The sequence below is a fragment of the Eurosta solidaginis genome, chromosome 2, assembly GCF_040869045.1.
Source record: "Eurosta solidaginis isolate ZX-2024a chromosome 2, ASM4086904v1, whole genome shotgun sequence".
Lineage (NCBI taxonomy): Eukaryota > Metazoa > Arthropoda > Insecta > Diptera > Tephritidae > Eurosta > Eurosta solidaginis.
This window is the reverse complement of record NC_090320.1, coordinates 277,848,084-277,871,629: the sequence shown is the minus strand read 5'-3', so window position 1 is coordinate 277,871,629 and position 23,546 is coordinate 277,848,084. Positions and strand designations below refer to the sequence as shown.

The 23,546-nt window shown below is 36.3% G+C and overlaps 1 protein-coding gene across 2 annotated transcripts in view; it reads right to left on the bottom strand.

Moving 5' to 3' along the window:
• The window catches only part of oaf (out at first), a 196,145-nt gene that overhangs the window by 14,233 nt on the left and 158,366 nt on the right, over positions 1–23,546 (bottom strand). Inside the window, exons 5-6 of one of the 2 annotated variants that reach the window (XR_010949884.1) lie at positions 17,362–17,518; positions 12,035–17,166 (exon numbers count right to left, since the gene is read on the bottom strand). The gene's annotated coding sequence lies outside the window, so the exon portion shown is untranslated. Of the gene's footprint in view, positions 1–12,034; positions 17,519–23,546 lie in introns of both variants that reach the window. The other variant, XR_010949883.1, reaches the window with a different exon arrangement.

Sequence of the window (23,546 nt, the reverse complement as noted above, 5' to 3'; positions counted from 1 at the left end):
TAACTTAAACTATTCCGATTTTATACAATTAAATATTACTGGCTCTAACAAATTTTGTACATTTCTAGTCGATACACAAGCCGACATTTCGTTAATTAAAATTTCCTCTCTTAATAAAAATTTGTCAATTAACAACAATGATACAATTAATATTACTGGAGTAACTACAGATACAGTTTCTACATTAGGTACTTTTACAACTAACTTACACTTTTCAAATTTTTATATCAAACATACGTTGCATGTGGTAGACAATGATTTCAACATTCCATCAGATGGAATACTTGGTAAGGATTTCCTAAAAACAAATAAATGCGATATCAGCTATGCAACAAATTGCATTTCCTTCTGGATAGGCAATGAAAAGATCGCACTTCCCATCCATCACGGAATGGAAAGCGATACATTTGTTATTCCACCTCGTTGCGAAGTTTATAGAATTTTCGCTTTAAAAAAAGACTCAGAACCACTTTTCGTGGATTCTCAAGAGATTTCCGACGGTGTTTTCACAGCGAAATGTATAGTTGATACTAGTAATCCGATCATTAAAGTAATAAACACCACAAATAGCGTAAAATACGTAAACAACCACAACATTCAAACCGAAAAACTTTCTAATTATCACGTTTATAAAATCAATATCCCAGTAAAACAAGATAGTCGTATTAAAGAACTTAAAAGCATTTTAGAAAAACAAATACCTAATTATGCAGAAAACAAACTTATTAGCTTATGTTTACAATATTCCGATATTTTTGCGCTAGACAATGATAAGATGACAATGAACAATTTTTATGAACAAAAACTAAGACTAAACGATACGACGCCAGTATACATTAAAAATTACCGCCTACCGTATTCTCAACGTGAAGAAATCAATAAACAAGTTAATAAATTATTGGAAAACGATCTGATTGAAAATAGTTGTTCGAATTATAATAGTCCCTTGATTTTGGTACCGAAAAAAGACCTAAATGGCCAAAAATCGTATAGAATGTGCGTTGACTTTAGGGCTGTAAATAAAAAGTTAATTGCCGATAAATTTCCTTTGGCACGTGTAGACGATATTTTAGATAACCTTGGCCGTGCGAAATTCTTTTCTACATTAGATCTTTTTTCGGGTTTTCACCAAATCCCACTTCACAAAGATTCAAGAGACATAACATCTTTTAGTACTGACCGCGGAGCTTTTCGATGGAAGGTTTTACCATTTGGTCTAAACGTAGATCCAAATTCATTTTCAAGAATGATGTCAATTGCATTTTCTGGTATTTCACCCAACCAAGCCTTTATGTATGTAGACGATATAATAGTAATTGGATGTAGCGAAGCACATCATCTCAATAATCTAAAAAAAGTTTTCGAAACCTGTAGGAAGTTCAACTTGCGACTTAACCCAAAAAAGTGTAATTTTCTTAGACCTGAAGTAACTTTCTTAGGGCATAAATGCTCAGCAAATGGTTTGCTACCATACGATTCAAAAATTGAAGCAATTAAAAGGTATCCTAAGCCACGCGATAAAGACGCTGTCCGAAGATTCGTGGCATTTGCAAATTATTATAGGAGATTTATCCCAAGTTTCGCTTCTTTAGCAGCTCCACTGAATCGTTTGAGTAGAAAGAAGGTTGAATTTAATTGGGATACGGCATGTGAGTTAGCTTTCGAAAAACTAAGAAAAAGTCTGATTTCTCCAAAACTTTTACAATATCCAGATTTCACCAAAGAATTTTTAATTACGGTTGATGCTTCAAAGTTAGGGTGTGGTGCGATACTGAGTCAAAATCATAACGGTAACGACTTGCCAATTTGTTTTGCTTCAAAATCCTTTAGCAAATCAGAACAAAATAAACCAATAATAGAATTAGAACTTTTGGCAATATATTTTGCAATAAAGCAATTTCGTCCATATATTTATGGCACTCACTTCAAAGTTAAATCAGATCATCGCCCACTAGTTTATCTATTTAATATGAAAGATCCGTCGTCGAAACTTTCCAGAATACGTTTGGAACTGTCCGAATATAATTTTACCATAGAATATATTAAAGGAAAATCTAACGTAGGTGCAGACGCATTATCGCGAATTTCAATCCAAGAACTTAAAAAGTCCAATAATCAAATTTTAAAAGTACAGACGAGGTCTATGACGAAACGTCACGAACAATTACAACAATCGGCTGAAGACGTAAACGAAGAAAATGTCAAATTACAGGTAGTCGACAAGTTTTCATATAATTTTTCCAAGAAAATCCATAGGATAAAAAGCCAAATATGTCATGACAACGGCAATGATAAAATCAATTTAAAAATATATGCGCATTTAAAACATAAAAAACTCGAGTTACTTAATATTGTGTATACTAACAAAATAATGCAATTAGATGAATTACTTTTGAAGCTTGAAAAAGAAGCTGGTAAACACAACATTAAGAAAGCAGAATGGCAAAAAGATGATCAAATATTTAAATATTTTTCTATTTCAAATTTTAAAAATACAGGAAATTCAATTTTAAAAAATTTAAAAATACTATTAATAGAACCTGTTGAAACAGTTACAGACAACGACAAGAAACTTAAATTAATGGAAATTTACCACAATGACCCGATATCAGGAGGTCACTGCGGAAATAAAAAGCTTTACGCAAAAATACGTACGAAATATTATTGGAAAGGTATGACCCGTGACATTGTCAAATACGTCAAAAATTGCAAAAAATGCCTTTTGAATAAAGTCAAGCCAAAAACCAAAGAAAATTTAGTGCTTACACCAACACCCTGCAAACCTTTCGATGTCGTAGTTGTAGATACAATAGGACCTTTGCCCGAGTCGAATAATGGGAATAGGTTCGCGGTTACCATTATGTGCGACTTTAGCAAATACCTTGTTACCATATCAGTCCCTGATAAGACAGCAAAAACAATTGCAACAGCCATTTTTGAAAGCTTCATCCTCATTTATGGCATAATGAAATCAATTAAAACCGATTTAGGAACCGAATATAAAAACGAAATTTTCTCTGAATTAACCAAACTCCTAAAAATCGAACATAATTTTTCTACAGCTTACCATCATGAAACCCTAGGTACAATTGAAAGAAATCATCGGGTATTTAATGAATATTTACGAGCTTTTTTAAATGATAACTTCCCCGAATGGGACGTTTATTTGAAATATTTTACATTTTTGCATAATACAACTCCTAGTACAGTTTTTGATAATGGATTCACTCCATACGAATTAGTATTCGGTAGAAATGTTACCTTACCAAATGAAGTTCAAAAGGAACAAATCGATCCAATTTACAATGTTGAAAGTTATGCAAAAGAAGTAAAATATAGACTACAAAAAACGCATAAATTAGCAAAAGATTTAATTAATAAACATAAAATTAAAAATAAGGATCTTTATGATAAGAGGGCGCGTCCGTTAGCTATTAATATAAACGATAAGGTAGTAATACAAAAAGAACCTAGAAATAAGCATGAAAGCATTTACCAAGGACCATATATAGTCACAAAAATTGATGGAGTTAATGTTACGGTTTTTGATGAAGTAAATAAAAAGGAAAAAACCGTTCACAAAAACCGAATCAATAAGGTTAACTGAATTTTTTCTCATATAAATTTACAAACTAGCTTGTAATTAATTTTAAATTTACAGTACTTTGTTATTAAAGCATGAAATATCAAATTAAAATTTATATTAATATTAATATACAAAAACAAAAAAAAAAATTTTTTTTAATTTGCATGTAAATAAAATCAAAAATTAATATGCACGCACTATTTGTAATAAATATATATAATACATTAATTTAGTGCAATAGAAATTAGAAAACAAATTACATGTAAGTAATTAAATTAATATTAACTTAATTTCATATGTGAAAGGAAAAAAAATTGTTCCGATTGAACGAATGAGAAAAAAGGGGAGGAACACCCTAATATCATACATTCGTTCAACCAAAACAATTTGAAAGTCAGAGAACAAGAAGAATATGACAAATCTGATCAACTTGTCAGATTCTTCTTTTTCTAAGGAAGGGTGGTATAACCGCACTGCGTTACGCGCTTTACGCAACAAAATGCACCCCTGAGTGCAAGTGGCATCGCCGTCAGCTGTTGCTGAAAAGCAATGCCAATTGCACTCAGCAGTGGCAATGGCATTCAGCGATATAGCGAAAAATGAAATTAAGTTCGTGGCTGTAAAGAAAGAGTGTGGTCGTGCAAGAAAACAACGTGTGAAATTAAACATAAAGACTATAACCTAAAAATAAGAATACATTTCTTTGAAAATTAGTTTAACTAAAGGTGAACAAACTATACATACTAAGATAAAAGAAATACTACACAAATTAAATACAAAACTAAATAAAGCAACTAAAATAAAAATTCAAACAGATTTTTGCACATTTATTATTGGGTGAGTGTGTGTGGGCAGAACATTTTCATGGTGTCCAAAATGGGCACCTTAAACACTCATTTCGGGCTATCGGCAATAAATTTGGAAAAAATAAAATAGAAAAAGTTGTAGTGTAAAATTCGGCGAGTATTGTTTCTTTTATAAGTACATATATATGTCAGAAAAATGGAATAGCGAAATTCGGCGAATAGATTGAGTGTTTTATATCCGAAGATAAAATTCGATTGTCAAAAAAGTTCAATCGTTGAGTTTATTGCTCATAACGTCGGCGAGTTGCTGTGTTGCGTCGTCGTACATAGTTGGGTCTGTATTGCGGCGAATATTGAGAGCACTTCTGTTGGCAGCAAAGTTAATAAATTGCATCGGCGCCTTGCGACTTTGGTTGTGTTGTGTTTTATATTTACGGCTTTTGCTTTGTTGCGTCTGCGTTTGCATTATATGTTAAGCATTTCGGCTACTTTAGGTAACTCGTTTGAACAGTGCGCTCATTTTTGCGGCGCCATGTATGGTATTCTGAGTTAATATATTGCTTCGGCGCCTTGCGACTTGCAACGACACAACATGTTTTGCGTTTTGTATTTGCTGCGCTTGCTTTCTTGCCTTTAGCTCTGCGTTTACTTTATATTTCAGTATTGCGGCGACTTTGGTGTGTTTTTTCAGATGTGTATACATGGTAGAATTGAGAGTGATTTTTGAATGGGAAAGACGAGTTGTCAGAGTGGAAATAAAATTGAGTTGTGGTTTCAATTTCATTCCATTTTACCATTGGTGAAGAATATTCTAGAATTTAAGAAGTTCTTGCTCATAATACTCAGCGAATATTTCCGCATCTCTAAGGAATTTTAAACGAATTGAGCAAGAATATATATATATATATGCACATGTATGTACATGAATTTAACATTTTTCATGTCATATGAATTAAAAGCGAATTTGACTCACATTCGATATTTAATTTTTGTGGTATACAAACGAGTTTTTCAAATTCTGAGCATATACATAAAATACATACAGCTGTACGTTCCGCAAATACAAATTTATAGATTATATTATTAATATAAAAACATTAGAGTGCGATTTGTTGGAACTAGATTCGATTGTCTGGATTAGGTTTGCATGAATAAATGTAAATAATATGTAAATTATTAGAGATGATTTAATTTCAGTGCAGAAAATATGCCAAGTTAAAGAAGGCAGAAAACGCGAAGCCAGCATCAAAGGTACAAAAAAGGTCTGCAACGACGCGGTCAGTGGACGGAAGAAAGAAGCGTTCTATGGAGAAGATAAATAAACCTGGAGCAGTAATCCAAAATGGTGCGTGCGTAGTGCTAGTTAACCAAAGTAAAGGTGTAATGTGCGATTTGCCAAATATCTGCGAATTTGGGCGCTTGCATTGATTATTGAATGTCTTTAATATATTTTCTTAGTATAAGAATTTGCAAGGACAGCGGCAACTACATTAACATATCCCTAGGTATATATGCATTGCACATAGTTATAAAAAGGTACATGTGACTTCTGCTCATTTACAGAAGATGCACATAGGTGTGGAACCATATATATATTTTTTTTTGGAATTATATAACGTTTGGAGTAAGGCTGCGACTTCCGGCGTAATTTGCTACACGTAGGTAAAGCGAAACAGCGACTTGATGTGGTTTTGGAGGATATGAATTGCGTATGAATGTAGCACCACTAATTGTAAAAAAAAATCTAATTAATAAATAGTAAATTGCAAATATTATTAGATTGTCGAAGATGCCAGTTGACGGATGTATTAGGGAATTGTCTGCGACTTATTTGGATAAAGCATATACATAGATGTATAAATAAATGCGAAGGTAAGGGCGTTTCGTTTAGGGATACCTCTGCGATTGTAAACAGTTTCTGCGATTATTTCACATGGAATTTTAGTGCCATTTTTAAGACAATTGAGCAGATGTAGTTTACCGATGCGTAAGATTTGGCCTTATCGATTGAAGATATACTGTTGGAACTAGTATAGAAAATTTACAGATTACATTATGCTGTGTTTAAAGCCGTAAATTATCTCTGTATATTTCAGGTAAAAGACAAAGGACTGTGATGGTAAGCGAGAGGCAGGCGACAAGCGTAGAGCCATCTGTAGACATCACCATGGATAGCCCAACCTCTCAGGAGGTTGAAAACGACATTAGTATTAGAGCTGATTTAGAGTTCACGGTATCCCAAATTCAGCCTCAGTCAGATTGGTTCGCCTCGGCGACAGCAGAATCTCTGAATGTTGAGATTATGAAGGCCCGTCTCGATATTTTGACTACCGCATGGGGGAAATTTGAGGTAAGATTTCGAGAGTTGCAACAAAGATCCCGAAGCGAATTACAAAGAGCGGAGGACTCAACTAGGCAGCAGAGGGTTGAAGATACTTACGTGGCAGTTCGCGCAGAACTGTGTCAGAAGATAAAGTCTTTGGAACCAAGGTTGTCCGCAATGGCAGGCAGTCATACAAACAATCGTGCATTACAGCTGCAGTTCGCAGAATTACCTTTAGCAGATCGATTACCAACATTTAGTGGCGCTCATAAAGAATAGATTCAATTTAGGGACATCTTTACAGCGGAGGTAATTCAAAATCCATATCTCTCGAACTTACAACGACTCCGGCGCCTACAAAGCTGTGTAAAGGAAGAGGCCGCTAGGGCCATGGGCTATTGGCCTCAACGAGAAGAGAGCTTTGTGATACGTTGTGCATAACATTTGATAATGAGTATTTGTGTCACGCCGCACATTGCTCTGCAATTTATAGTCTGCCTATTTGGCCAAAGGCTAATCATGCATTAATTAGGAATATGCTTGACGTTACGCGCAACAGCATGCGCATGATTTCAAGACAGTTAGGGGCAGAGGAGCAACGCGACTTATTAATACTAAACTTCCTTGAATCCCGATTAGATAACATATCTCGTAGTCAGTGGGAAATGGTGAGACCCACAGATCGTATACCCAATTTGCACAAAGACTTTTATACATGGCTTGAGCGTCGTAGCAGCGGGCTACTCAGTCATGCACCATTACCCACGTTCAATCCTGGCGATAAACGTTTAACTGACCAATCATTGAATCAGCGTATAAGGCCAAACGTTTCGTCGATAGCCAACTAACATCCTTGTTTTCATTGCTCTGGAGATCATGCCCTTCATCGATGTCCTGCAATTGGACGAATGAGTCGAGAGGACAGAGTTAAACGAATCTTTGAACTAGGATTATGCCAGAATTGTTTGAGGAAGGGACATACAGCGCGAAATTGCTTATCGACACGTTGTTCCAGATGTGCTAAGTCACCTCATAACAGCATTTTATGCCCAAAACTATTGACAAATTCCAAGGACGAAGTACCTCGCATTGCGACTCTAGCAACAGTAACATAGAAAGGACCAAGGGAGGAGCAACAGCAGTTAACAGATCGCAACGAAACGAGCCTCGGGGTTTTCTGCAATATTTTTTCGTCACAGCCTATCGATCATATAGAAGCTGCACACAAACAGGGTGAAGCTCTTAAGTTAAACGACAATTTGTTAGCTACAGCACAGGTGCGGTTTCTAACCAGGGTGAAGCTCTTAAGTTAAACGACAATTTGTTAGCTACAGCACAGGTGCGGTTTCTAACCAGCAGTGGAACAAGTTTTAGAATGCGCGCCATATGCGACACGGGAGCTCAGGTAAATTTAATCAGCAAAAACGTGGTCACTCAAAACCAAATTTCGACGCGACGAATTAGAGTAGGTGTATCAACGGCGGTGGAGGCAGGGTCTTATATCTGCGATAAGTCGGTTACTGGCTGCTTTATGTCTCTTTACAATGACGACCTCCGGATGCAAATTACCTGTTTAGTAGTGCCTTCGGTATTGGGAGAAATGTTACAACCGCAAAAACTTTTACAGAAGCCAGAACTGCCGAGGGATATAACGACATATTTAGCAGATCCAAACTTTAACCAGCCGGCACCAGTCCAGTTACTTTTAGGGGTTGGAGTATGGGCACAGGTCATGCAAGATAACATGAGGCGGCTATCTTCGGGATTTGTAGCACAGGAAACTCGTTTAGGTTGGTTGATGTTTGGAGAGATTCCGACAACTACCAGTGTGGTGGCAGCTCACCTAGCAAATAACGTAGACCAAGCGACAGAGGACTCCAATCTTGATAAATTGCTAAGAAGATTCTTCGAAGCAGAAAGTATGCCTGGGGACGAATCAGCTTGGACGGCAGAGCAACAAGCAGGCGAGGATCACTTCATAAAAACACATACTTTTCACTCACTTTCTGGACGCTATATTTTACAGATTCCCTTACGACTCCATTGGGACCATATCGGTTCCAATCGATTAGTAGCACTGCAACGATTCCTAAGATTGGAGCAACGCTTTAGGCGCGAATAAAGGAATATATAGCGAAGGATTGGCTACGTCCAGCCACTAGACTGCCGGCAGGCAAGGCCTATTATATTCCCCACCATGCGATAACAAAAAAGTTTCGTGTTGTTTTCGATGCATCCTGTTTGACTGACTCGGGAGTGTCATTGAATGATGTCCAAATGATCGGACCCAAGCTGCAACCGGATTTGATTGATCTTCTTTGGGGTTTTCGTTTGCATGCATATGCAATCTCAGCAGATATCAAGCAAATGTTTCCTCATGTAAAGATAGCAGAGCGAAACTGGGATCTTCAGCGCATATTTTGGAGAGATGATTCAGGTAAACTAATGGAATATTGGCTAACTCTAGTTACATTCGGGATGGCCTCAGCACCTTTCTGTGCTGTCCGTGCAATGCAACAGTGTGCGAGGGACAATTCATCAAGGTATCCCCGGGGGCGCGAGCCGTGTTAGACAATTTTTATATGGACGATTGTTTAGTAGGCGAGGATTCGGAGGAAGGCTTATTGTCACTATGCCAGGAAATGCAGAATCTGCTAGCAGTGGGGGGTTTTGAACTTGCCAAGTGGCGATCTAATTCCAACCAGATACAATATTCCATCGATAAACAATCATCGGAGGCGAAACTTGGTTAAATTCCCACATGGAAGCGTCGGTGCTGGGTGCCAAATGGATTCCTTCAACGGATGAGTTCGCTTTTGCAGTACAATCGCTGCCAGACATCAACGCTACTTCTTGGACGAAGCGCTCAGTGCTAAGCATAACTGCTAGAATTTATGATCCCGACGGCCTGGTGGCACCTTTTGTAATAAATGCAAAGATATTAATTCAAAAAATTTGGAAGGAAAGGCAAGATTGGGACGTTTTATTATCGGATCCATTGAAGACAGCGTGGCAAAGCATTTTTTCCCAAATTCCGCTCTTTAATGATCTCCGTATTCCGCGATGGGTAGGTTACGCGCACCGAACTATTATGACTTTACATGGATTTTCGGACGCATCAATACAGGCATTAGGAGTGACAGTGTACGTAACGATACATACCGATGACGGAGTCAAATCAAATCTATTGTTGACCAAATCCAGAGTGGCTCCGCTACGGACGGAAACGATACCATGTCTCGAACTTCGAGCCGCAACGCTACTCAGTGAGTTAATCAAACGCGTATTTACTATCTGCGAAGCTCAACACAAAATAGAGATCGGTTCTATCACATGTTGGTCCGACTCCATGGTGGTACTCTGCTGGTTGAAACGGGGTGAGAATAATCTTAAGCAATTTGTAGCGAACCGCGTCCGGCAAATCAATGTGAATAGAACAAAATGTGAATGGAGGTATGTGCCCACCGATAAAAATCCAGCTGATCTCATTTCTAGAGGTATGTCAATGAAGGAATTGATGTCTTCCCAGCTTTGGTGGCATGGTCCTGATTTTCTTCGGTTGCCGGAAGCCAGGTGGCCAAAGTTACCAGAAGCAATATCGGAAAGGGTCGAAACAGAGGTCAAAAGGGAATGTCGCCGTGAAAAAAGTCGAACCGAATGGGCAAGTGACCGATTGGTGGCCAAGGTCAACATGATCTCTATCGAACAAACATCACTACTGGATCGTTACTCATCTATGAATCGTTTGGGTACTTAGGTTCACCAAAAACTGTCGGTCATCATTAGCAGGGCGGGCGAAACTTCACTTAAGCGTTAAGGAGTTGGAACTCGCGTTGGCATTTTGGATCAGACGAGAACAAAATCATTTCTACGGGAGCGATATCCGAATGCTTAACAATTGGACTCAGAGCAGCAAACCTGTGGAGTATTCTAAATTATCAACTTCCATTGGAATATTAGTTCCTTTTATACAAGATGGTATATTACGCATGAGTGGTCGGTTACAAGAAGCGGACCTGCCTGACGCTCAACGAAATCCAGCGATACTGCCAGGTAAAGGGAAGTTGGCCCTCTTGATTGCACGGGCGACACATTTGAAACTATTGCATTGTGGGGCGCAGCAGCTAACAGCGGCATTGAGACAGAACTATTGGATCATCGGGGTGCGGTCATTAGCGAGATCCCTTATCAAATGATGTATAATGTGCGAAAGGCTGCGAGCCAAAATATGCGAACAGATGATGGGAAATCTACCAGCTTGTCGGGTGCGCCCGGCACGCCCGTTTGTGCACACGGGGGTCGATTATGCCGGACCCATACAAGTTCGTCCGGATCGACGAAGAGGGAATGTTATACTTAAGGGCTACATCGCGGTATTTGTTTGCATGGTATCGAAGGCAGTACATTTAGAATTCGTATCGGATTTATCCGCCAAGGCGTTTATTATGGTGTTCATCCGCTTTACTTCACGCTATGGCCATTGTCTACACCTCTGGAGTGATAACGGTACAAATTTTGTGGGCGCCGAACGAGAATTAAGTCGAATGTTGCAGACATGGCAGAACTCCGACCTATTTGACCAACTATCCGTGCGACAAGGTGTGACTTTGGGAAGCGGCGGTTAAGGCTGCTAAGCACCACCTCTGGCGGGTGATGGGAGCCCGCTTATTAACAATCGAAGCAGTTCAGACATTGTTTGCAGAGATCGGGGCTGTCCTCAACTCCCGTCCATTGTGTGCTCAAAGTGCTGATCCACGGGACTTAACTCCATTAACACCAGGGCATTTGCTAATTGGCGAAACGTTGGTACCAGCTCTAGGCGAACAAGTACCGGTCGAGTGGCCGGAGAATCGCCTCGACTATTGGCAATCTCGCCAGCAGATCACGCAAAGGTTTTGGAAATTGTGGAGTCATAGCTACCTACATGAACTACAGCAGCGTCCTAAATGGCGGGAGATTAGACAAAACCTCAAGGTAGGCGACTTGGCAGTCATAAAAAAATAATCTACACCACCAACTTTGTGGAAGATGGGTCGCATCACTTCATTGCATCCAGGCAGTGATGGGCTAGTCCGCAACGTGACACTTTGGACTGGTAATAGTTATATCAACCGCCCAATTCAAAAACTATGTGTGCTACCCGTAGAACCTATTGAGCCTCGAGAGACATCGAGTCTCAAGGCGGGAGGATGTTCAAGCGAATGAGAGCAGTATTGAGTGAACTGCGTAGCGATATGGTTTTGCAACAAAATTCTAAATTTTCAATAAAGCGTATAAATGAAACCTATTCGAACTATGTTGTTATTTAAAAGGAAACACCTACACTTTTTTTGATTTTTATTTTTGCGGGCTTTAAAGTGCAATTTTTTAAAAAATATGGAAGAAATATACATTTATGTTTATAAAAATTATTTTAAAACACCGTTTTTATTTGTTTGTGGTTTTTCAGGGCAACAAGTACAACACCAGAGCAATATAAAAAATTGTTGGAAATGCTGTCAACAAAAAGAGAAGTTGCACAAGGTTTCTCAAAAAGGCTTAAAGAAGAGGTGCAGGCGTTTTGGAAAGAGGTTGCATCGGCATTGAATGTATTTGTCGAAAGAAGCGATTTTATGGAGAAAGGTAAGGTTATCCTGAAAATAACTTATGTTTTCCTAATACTTGTAATGATACTTGCAGTTTTTTTTTTTTTTTTTTATCTAAAAATATGTAACATGTATGAAGTTCTAGCACTTTCAGCATCAACTTACAATTCATCGCTCATCCTGAATGGATCACTGATGTCCCTCAATCTCCGTCTTTCCACTCTCACGTTTACATTGTGGGACGCATTGTCCTCCTCTTCAATGAAAACTGCAACGGCTAATGTTTCCATAATTTATTTATGTTAAATAACGAAATATTCACTAATTTATAAATTTTTCACAAATACTTCTTTATTTTGTTGTGTTCTAATTTCATCAATTTCTCACAAACAGCTGATTTCGAAAATTCGTTCATTCTTCCTCTTCTTCTTTCAATTCAAGCAGAACTCAGGATACCTACTTAACTCAGTTTAAGCGGAGCGGAGAACAGAAACGGACTTGTAATACAGAATAGGAGTGAATAATTATGTACGATTCAATAATTAAATACGACTATATTAATCATTGAATCATTGTTACAACAGATATGCTTGAAAAAAAAGAAACCGTTACTCAGAAACTACTGTGATTGATTTTACTATGACATTATGATTTTATTATATGATTTTACTATTTGTAATAATTGTTAGCAAACTTTATACCTATTAGTCTGTCAGAAAGTTATTTTTCATTGACTAAATTAAATAAATAAATAAATAAAGATCGTGGAAAACTGAGCTTACAGGAAGCACTATTGCGACACGGTTGGCTTTCTAAGAACGAAATAAAAGAACTTTTTTTTTAAGATTTCTTAAGGCATCAGTATATGGACCACCCTTTATAGAGAATTATATTTGTATTATAAAGCTTTTTTTTCTACTGCGCAGTTTTTATTTATTTCATTTTTTTTTTTTTCTTTGTTATAACTTTTTCCGTTTGTATTTTTAAGCCTATGAACACTGATTTTGGATTGGATTTCTGATCTAATTTTGTGCTATTTTTCGGGGACCTATTATTTCTTTTTAGCTGTGCTAAGGCCACTCATTAGATATACACACATGTACCTATAGTATTGTTGTTGTAGTTGTTATAGATAATTTATATACAGTATACTGTTATTACTACATATTTAAACAATAAATATTTACAAATGGAATTGCTTAACATCTACATACACAATAGCTTTCGGTTTCGAAAGAATGCTTAGATAAATAAATCAATTATTTAGCTAATCGCATGGCAAATGTAAACACACAAGTTGAATATTTGATTTTCGGAAATAAGAGAACGAAATCGTTGTATGAAAAAATTAAGAGCGAAAGAGATAAGCGAGAAATATGAGAAAACATTTCTAATAACAATTTCAACTTCTTTTTGACTCAAATAAAAATTAGTTGAAAGTTCAATCTTGCTTCCAAGTTAAGTTAGCTGGCGCCCGAGCAGTTGCTAGCAGCCAATTTACAAGGTTGAATGGAAACCTTATAGAAGTGGTAATCACGAACACATTATTCATATAGGTTTGAGCAATGAGTATGGTTCAAATAGTGATACCTACGCCATTGAATTGATAAGCAATTTTCATTAAAAGTCAAATTTCGGTTAGTTTTTTCTTTTAAATACTCACAATAATTTGTATTGCCGCCATACCGTGGAGATATTGAGGAAAATAGAAATATTACAAAATTCATAATAAAATCTTTGATTGACAAATTCTAAGAGATGAAATTGTTTAAAAGTTTACATGTTAACGAATTATGAAGTGTGGATATGCGGGATCCTGCAATTTCTAACTCTGATTTATTTAGGTCAAATTGATATATGTATTCTATCAAACTATGATATGCATTAAAAAGTTTACCATAGTCATAGTCCCTAGGGTGCTAATAGCTGAAGCACTATACAGAGCTAAGTCCGATGCCATATTTGACAAATAGACCAAGCTAATAGAACCCTATGTCCCTAAATCAGACACATTTGAAAATGCTCCAAAATATATACCAACACCAGGAGCCCGTTTCACAAAACATCAACTCTCATATAACAAGCAAACTACAAAAATTTGTAAAAACAAATTCACTTGTATTGCAAGGCTAGTATTTTTATGAAACGGTACCCAGGTCTCACGACGTTATCAATTATTATCACTTATTTGTGTGTTTTCCACACACGCACATAGCCATGATCCTAACAAAATCACGCATCAGCCAGGAACTCAAAAGCGCTATGAGATGTAAAGCAATAGATGTCTGCTGCCAACAATCGGCATCAGAAATTAAAAACTGTATTTACTCAGTTTTTGAGCCAAAGTTTTAGCTTCAAATTTGATTTTTAATTTCTTCAGTTCTTGCCTTTCAACGGTAAATACACGTTTCAATTCCAAGTTGACTTGTTCTATGGTTTTTTACATTGTCATAGGGCCTCAGGGCGGTCTCAACGAAATTATCTGCAGAGCCCTCATACTTGCGCTAGTCAACTGGCGTCTGAGCGGGAACGCATACCCTTACTACCTATATGAAAGTTTTCTAAATTGAAATATACAAAATTAGATTTAATGCACGGAATAGCATAAAAATTATCTCCCTCAATAGAATATTAAATTTAAATGTAATTTTTTAGAAACCGCAGTAGATTTGGGACGTGATCAAGCAGTTCTCCATCATTTTCTACAACCAATATTTATACAAAATTTAAGCAAGGTTTAAACAGTTCAAAAACATAATCGTGCTATATTGTAGTATAGATATGTACATTTTTTTTTCTTTTTTTTTTGTTATCAACGACCTACGGTCCTTAGTTTGTATGTATGAAGAATTGAGTCATTCTTGACGCCACAGAAATAACGAAACCTGATAGATTAAATAATAACTAAATTGGCTATAATCTTCTCTTTCATCATTATAGGCAATATTTTAAAGTGTTCCTGTATTGTCGTCTATGATTGTACCGACCCTTCAAGCAACATAACTTCTATTTCTCTCACTAATATAGGAGACTGTATTATTAATCACAGAAGTATCCCTACTCAAAAACGAGAAACCAAAGTATATAAATCTCTTGAATTTGCACAGACAACGGTAACTAGCTGTCTTGTTGAATTGACGCACCTGGTTTCTAGGTACGGGAAAACAATTGATACATTCCATTCCTGCGAAGATATCATTAACATAGGGACATTTTCAGTATATGGCAATCTTCTACATGGTATAGAGAAGAATGTACTCTATCATGTATCCTTTCAGACTTTGGGGTCCGTGGATCATGGAGGCTCATGTTCAACACCTGGTGACCTCATAGTGAAGGGAAGGATCTTCACAAGAGATCTTCGACAAACAGAGGTTAAAATACTGATTAACCAATATAGAGCGAATGTTGATATTACTGTTTGTCGTTTCTTGAAAAGGGCTTTCTTCTCACCTGAAAGTGGTTACAGTTATTGGTCCTCCTTCCTTGAAAACATTGTTTGTGAAAATACCCGTCCATTAGTTCTGCTGTTGAGGGAAGCTTGGTGACAGAATATATTAACGGAAAAGAATTAAAAACCTATATATTTAAGAGGGACACCTCAGACTTTGCAATAGGAGCAAATATTAATGGACAATTTTGAGGATATTCTAATATCATTCAAACAGATCATCCCAATATTTACATTGTAGATAAAGAATACTGATATAGATCTCCCTGCATACATTAATTCTAAAATGTTATATATAGTTAACCATGTAACAGGACAAGTTAACAATCTTTATGATGCCTATTTGAAAACGGAAGAGACTGTCTTATATGGCAGTTATTGACACTAGCTTGTGTATTTCCCAATGATTTTGCTTATGACTTTATGAAAGGCCCTGGCTATACAGCTACAGTAGCTGGTGAGGTTACAAAGAACTCCCAGTAACAATAGATAACAGACCCGGCTTCATGATGCCCAAAACGCACCTTTTAACAATGATCGGAACTGAAATACCATGCATACCTATGTTATCTCCAATATATTCTTTGAACGGACAATGGTTCACCCATCTCAAGCACTCATAAGAACCTCAGCTTCTCTTGTCTTAAAACCTGCTGAACCTCATTCATGGGAATTTGTAAGGATATCAAATTTGATGACATCAGGAATTTACTCAGACCAGGATCTTCATCTTTATAGGACTGCATTTCTGGAATGGCGATGATTACACAGGAAATGTTATCAATTCTTTTACTGAGAATGAGAGAATGGGAAATTAGTTTCAGAATATTTGCAGAAAACTTGGAAATTTCAGATCCTTTATGGTATCTGTTTTTATCATTGGCAGACTAATAATATGGATGTTTAACTGATTTTTAAATTGTGCAAAATTACATTTAGAAGGAGGACCATTTCATGACAACTTTTTTGTATGGTGGGATAGAATATTAGATTTTTTACAAACCTAAAGAGATTATAGAGAGAGGAAAAGAAAGCAGAAAAGACATCGGGAGATCTTGAGACAATTAGGAGTCCCTCTTACTGAACCAAAAGAAGAAGGTATAGTTTAAGAAAAGAATTTACTGGAGACTTTAAAACTAGATAATAGATATAAAGAACAAATCTTTAGAATAATTGTGTACGCCAATATGAGAGTTTCTTTATTGAATAATGCAAAATTAGATTTAATGCAAAGAATAATTTACAATTTATCTTCCTCAATATATAAAATAATGAAATCTGTAAATATTTAGAAATCGCAACAGATTTCAAACGTATACAAGCAGATTTCGAACGTATCTCGTATATTAGTTGCGATCTTAAGTGTTAATGGTTTAGACTACTTTAGATTAGAAAGGATATAGTTACACATTTACCTACCTCCAACGTCCAAGACCCAACAATGTCCAATAATCAAGGAATTGCACCACAACATGAAAATTAATGGGAAGAACTTAGAGAAATATTCATACAAGGGTTTCGAAATATACCTCCGAAGAGACGAGTGTTACACGAAATTTACGAAAAAGTGTATACCTCCTCAATTGGTGGAATTAATTTTGAACACTTACCGAGAACGGCATAGAGGAGCCGTCTTTATCGTCTGTGATCACGAAGACCACTTCCACGTTATCCATGACTGCAGCTACCACAACTACAATTGTAGGTGCAGCACAATTGAACGATTTAAATGTATGGAACAAATTTGAGATGCAGATACATGCAATGCTAAAATTGAACATAATTGCAGCCAAAGTTAATAAGTGGGAATGTGTAGTTTGTTGAGGGAGCTTAGTAAATAAGTTAATATGTGTGTACATTATAAAGATGCCTTATGTTTTTAGGCTAAGCGATAAATTGTAAATAAATGAAAAGGCAGTTGTTGCCCGGAATCCAAGACCGATGGTCTATATTTATAAAATTAAATTGTTTGAATAAAAACCTTTGCAGTAATAAACCCACAAATTAAGAGTCCGCTCCGATCGTTAAAAAGATCAAAAAAATCTTCAAAGTTACCTTCAGCATAATACCAGTAACGCTCATATATTTATTGTTTATTGTTTACAGATCGTCGAAGTGATCGTTTAGCATTGTTTCGATGCATACAAATTTAATGAAGCGGTTCTTTTTTCGTAAATCATTTGCATTTTGATTAAGATTGGTGGAATTGAATTTTACTCTGGATACGAAGCGGTAAGTTTTTGTTAAATTTCTTGTAGTAGAAATGTATTTATTGCACATAATTTATAAATTCATAACCCATCTAACAAACCAGTGAAGCAAAGTTTTATAAATTTTTTTTTTTTTTTTAATAAAATTATGTTAAAATTCTTGATCGTTAAAAAGATCGGTAGTAATATGGGGATGTATTTTTACTTCAAGCCCAAGCACAGTAAACCTTTGTCGCTCAATGAAATCATTGATGAATTGGAGAAATTAGATGATGATAGTCCATTTCCAAGAAATGTAAGCATCTTTTCACCGGACAACGACAATACTGAACTTACCGATGAAGATTCCGGTGATGAGATAGTAACATTGAACAATCTTCCAGGTTTGATATAGATCTTATCAACTAAGAGCTCCGGCAGAGATGGAATGCATGTCCTCTGAAAGTGATGACGACGACGTACCTTTGTCTTTTTTGGCTAAGAGGGGTCGAATCACCGAGGAACATATCGCTGAAGAACGTGAATCAGAGCTTTCTCTACCTAGTTTAACTCCAAACCATTCCTTTTGTTGATCCAAAAGTATCGAACAAAGATATATATACTTGGAGAAAACGCTACAATCCGTGCGGCCAATTAGAATGGGGAGAAATTCAGGGGGCACGATACCCTCAAAGTCGTTTGTATTATTTTGATTGTATGTTTGGCGATGGCGCAATAGATTTTTTGGTTACATACACCAATATTTCCTTGTTTACTAGATGCATTACGGTAATAATAAAAAATCACGTTGTATCTAGACAAAGAAGTTTGAGAATAAAGCAATACACGGGTCCTGATATAGACTGAATTAGTAATACAATCAATATTTGTTGCATGGAATCACATGAATAGTGTACGATAGATCAAAACAGGAAAAGGAGAACATTTTTTACTAATTATGTTGTTTCTTGTTATTTTACTGTGGAGCAAGTTGGCTCCTTAACATTTTTTGAGTGTATTCGAAACATTTTAATCTGGTAAAAGGACATCAGGTTTTACCGTTCAACAAGAAATGAAGGAAGGACTCATCGAGAGCAATGGTAATTATAAATATGTAATCGTATCCGAATTGTATTATTATTCAATCATAGTTTTATATAATTTGTGTTCAAACATATTTGAACATATGTATTTTTATAAAGGAACATAATTGTAAAATTTTGTACATAACGCTCTTTATTCTTAAATAAATTCAGAATTGAACGAATTCTCAACGACTAAATATCTTGTTACCTCCCACCCGAGGTAAAGAACATATATTTAGCTACAATTTGTTTTCATGGTAAATTGGCATTTTAATTTCCTATTGAATTAGGATATTTACTCCTTAGCAGGGCCCCCGTCACATACATATAAGAAGTTTAATAACGCAGTAAATTAATTACTGTCGTGAAATGTATCTTCATTCATTAGTTCAACGATTTAAAAACTCTTAACTGGCAAATTATAAGTCTTCAAATATCTCTAGCTAGGGTAAGGGTTACATTAATTACCTTTAGTAGCATATGAATCGCAACTATGTGGCAGCATTGATTGAGCAACGTTCAGAAAAGCTACATACAAATCATTCCCTTGAGACGAGTACATCTAATTAATATTCAGTTCTATTATACATTTATTCTAATCAACTCCTTGTAACTTTAATATGTTTTAATAAATACATCCTGAACTTCTTTTGTAATTAAAATATAAAAAAATTAACTCGGTTACTTATATTCCTTTCACTAGCATCTTCACAAGATACTAAGGTGGTCCTAACTCACGAGCCAGAGACCGTATCAACAGTATAGTGTAGTGTGCCTGTGACCACACTAATGCACGCTATACATATTGCTGAGTCAACAGGTTTGATGTCTCGATTGCATAGCTTTACTTATGAGCCACCTGTGACACATAGCTTAGTAATGTATGATCGCATTACAAGTGGCACACTTATTTCAGAAACAATTAGCAATTAAGCATTTGTATGTATTTCAAGCGGAAATCGAATATGAAAAATACTACAGTTTGTTTCGTATAGCGGCATTTTCTCACTGTGCGTCATAAATGTCGCGCAGGGGAGAATGCGCCTGCCCGAATAAATTTACCGTTTTAAAATATACGTTGGAGTGGAACATGTCATGGTTTGCCATGATCGAAACTATTGTGCATTAGAATTGAAAAACGATTCAAGTTAAGCGAATCAGTCCGTCGGTAAAAAGAAAGACGCGGTGCCAGTAAGATGATGAATAATCAATTGTGTTGTGCAAGTATATTTATTGTACAGAGATTGTAAATTAATGTGACCTAGACGGTGTTTGTTGTACAAATCGGAAAAAAAGATTAATATCAATTTATGTGTGCTAAACTAATGTATTGTGTGTGCTAAGAACGTAATGAAGTGCTCTATATAAATGAAAGTGAGCTAGAGCAATATTGAATCAATAAAAAGGGTTTTTTTCTGGCCTTTGGCCTTTTTCCCTTACTCAAAGTTGTTTTCCTTTCTCCTGGTTAGTGAAGTTAGACGCGTGCAAGGGCGCGTGCGTGTAAATGTAAGTATATATACAACAAAGTTCAATTTAGCAATTAAGCAATTTTGTATGCATGAGTAGAATTAAGAACTTCACTGTAAACATATAAAACCTGGCGATGAGACAAAATAAATTATTCTTGACTACAGACTTAAACCTGGTGGTTGTCTTTATTCAGGAATCAAAGCGTGCATTTTAATGCTCGGACAAATGCGGCTGCAGAGCTAAGATAATACTCAAATCCACACTTCATCTTGGACTAGGTCCTACATGGGAGAATTAGGGTAACACTTGACTCAATCCTGATTCAGTAGATTAGGTGCCCTACAATAGAAATAGATACTTCCATTAATCGGGAACGAGGATTATCTCTTCGATTGCACAAGAAATCTTGAGTACATTAAAACCAATGAAACATTATTTGATAGAATTAAAGAAGTGTTGAGGATTTCAAATGCGAAATCCAAAAAGAATACTCCACAATTTTACGAAAAGGCCTCAAAATATAGTCAATACGATTTTCATTGCGTATATGAAAAACACAGTGAAACAATCATCGTCTGTTTCCATAGCGACCACTTCCAAAATCAATTCGAACATTCCTGTAAAGAAGTTTCGACAGGAAGATCGTCATCCAATGGAGGATCCATTGGCAAGTGCATCATCAAGCGACAACGAAGATTGTGTCGAAGAAATTCCAATGGGGCAAGAAGTGGAACAAAAAATAGTTATAACAGAAGCGCAACAACAACCGAGCATGATGCCTCTATACAGTTCAGAGGACGAAGAAGAAGTCGTAGCAGAAGTAACCAAGGAATGTCAAGGTCCAGTCAAAGATTATCCGAAGCTGAATTTTAATCCGTCTACGTCGAAAGCTGGGTGTCAGACCATGCTATTAATCAATCTGTTGGAACTGTTGTGGGATCCAGTGTTATTATTAATGTCCCCTTAAATAAATCATATACTTTTCATATTCTTACTCTATTTAGTTTCTCTCATTTCTCATTTATATACACATACACACACATACTCTTTCATATTGTATTACACAACAGAATTGTACTCTTTTGTATTTGAAGTTAGTTCTTATTTGATATTCAATAAAATCAGTCCTTGTGACATTAAAAATAAGTCGTGTATTAAAGAAAGTAGAAAGAAATTATGTAAAATTAAGGAATTTAGAAATGAAGAAGATAACAATTCAGATACACAATTTGATAGGGAGTGTAGTAAAAACAATGGAAGAGAATGGAATAATATTAAGGAAGTGTTTGTACAATGTTTTCGAACATTACCTCCAAAAAGACGCATTGTACACGATATTAATGAAAAAGCAACTGTCACAATCCCTAATAGATATGATTATACAATGTTACGAGGAAAACACCGAGGAAGTGTGTTCATCGTCTGCAGCCATGGAGAACATTTCCATGTTGTCCATGACTGCACCTACCACAACTACTCCTGCCGTTGTTCAGCTATTGAACAATTTAAATGCAGAGAAGAAGTTGGACGACGATTTTCTCGACGAACTATTGCCAGTGTCGAGTACAGCGTCGAACATTGGGTCAATACAACAATCTATTTCGAGAGGGACGAACGACAAATTTGTTTCATGGACCTCGCCGGGAGAAACTGGGTTCCATGTGATCAAATTGGATGTTTACAGTTTCTCAAAGATTCCCAAAATGGAAAAAAAAAATTGGTGGAAGGAGGCGGACATAAGATCGACTTTCTTAACGAGTTCGCCTCTGGATCCGAATTATTTGGCAATCCAGAAAATTCTGAAAAATGTGGAGCAACAGGTAGTAAAAAGATTGCCAAAATGGAAAAAAAAATTGGTGGAAGGAGGCAGACATAAAATCGACTTTCTTAACGAGTTCGCCCCTAGATCCGAATTATTTGGCAATACAGAAGATTCTGAAAAATGTGGCACAACAAATAGTAAAAATAGAGGGGACAAAGAAAGTGGGAAAGCCGAAAAACTTTTGGTTTGCCTCAAAAGGTACCCAATAACCCCTATTGCTCAGATATTTAGTACATCTCTTTGGATGAATTCTCAATGGAAATTTTTTAATCGTATTAGTCCATTGATATAATGACATGGAGCAAATATAAGTAAAAATAAACTAAAACGCAAAACATAATCGTATATAAAGAATGTAACATATAAGAATTCAATTCAAATGTCCAGTATAGTTAGAAGCGAACAGAGTGCTGATCAAACAGATTATTGTTATTCAATAGAAACAAATTCGTATAATTATTCAAATTCAATTGCAAATAGTGAAAAAGATGGTGCGCACAGTGAAATCATTAAAAATGTTGAAGAACGAGAAATGCACTTCCAATATTCCTGTAAAGAGGTTTCGTCAGGAAGATCATCATCCAATGGAAGATCCATTGGCGAGTTCATCATCGAGCGACAACGACGATTGTGTAGAGGAGATTCCGATGGGACAAGAAGTAGAGCAAACTGTAGTAATAACGGGGGCTCAGCAACAACCGAGCATGATGCCTCTGTACAGTTCAGAGGACGAAGGAGAAGCCGCAGTCGAAGTAGCCAAGGAATGTCAAAATGTAATGAAAGATTATCCGAAGTTAACTCAAAATCCGAGTACGTCCAAAGCTGGATCTCAGACCATGCTGTTGATCAATCTATTGCAACTTCTGTGGGATCCTGTTTTGTTACTAAAAATAAGTCGAGTTTTGAAAATAGTAGAAAAAAAATGTATAAAATTAAGAAATTTAGAGTTGAAAAAAATAACGATTCAGATTCACAATTTAATGGGCAATGTAGTGAAAACAATGGAAGAGAATGGCATAATATTAAGGAAGTGTTTGTACAATGTTTTCGAACATTACCTCCAAAAAGACGCATTGTACATGACATTTACGAAAAAGCAATTGCCATCATCCCTAATAGATATGATTATTCAATGTTACGAGGAAAACACCGAGGAAGTGTGTTCATCGTCTGTAGTCATGGAGAACACTTCCATGTTATCCATGACTGCACATACCACAATTACTCCT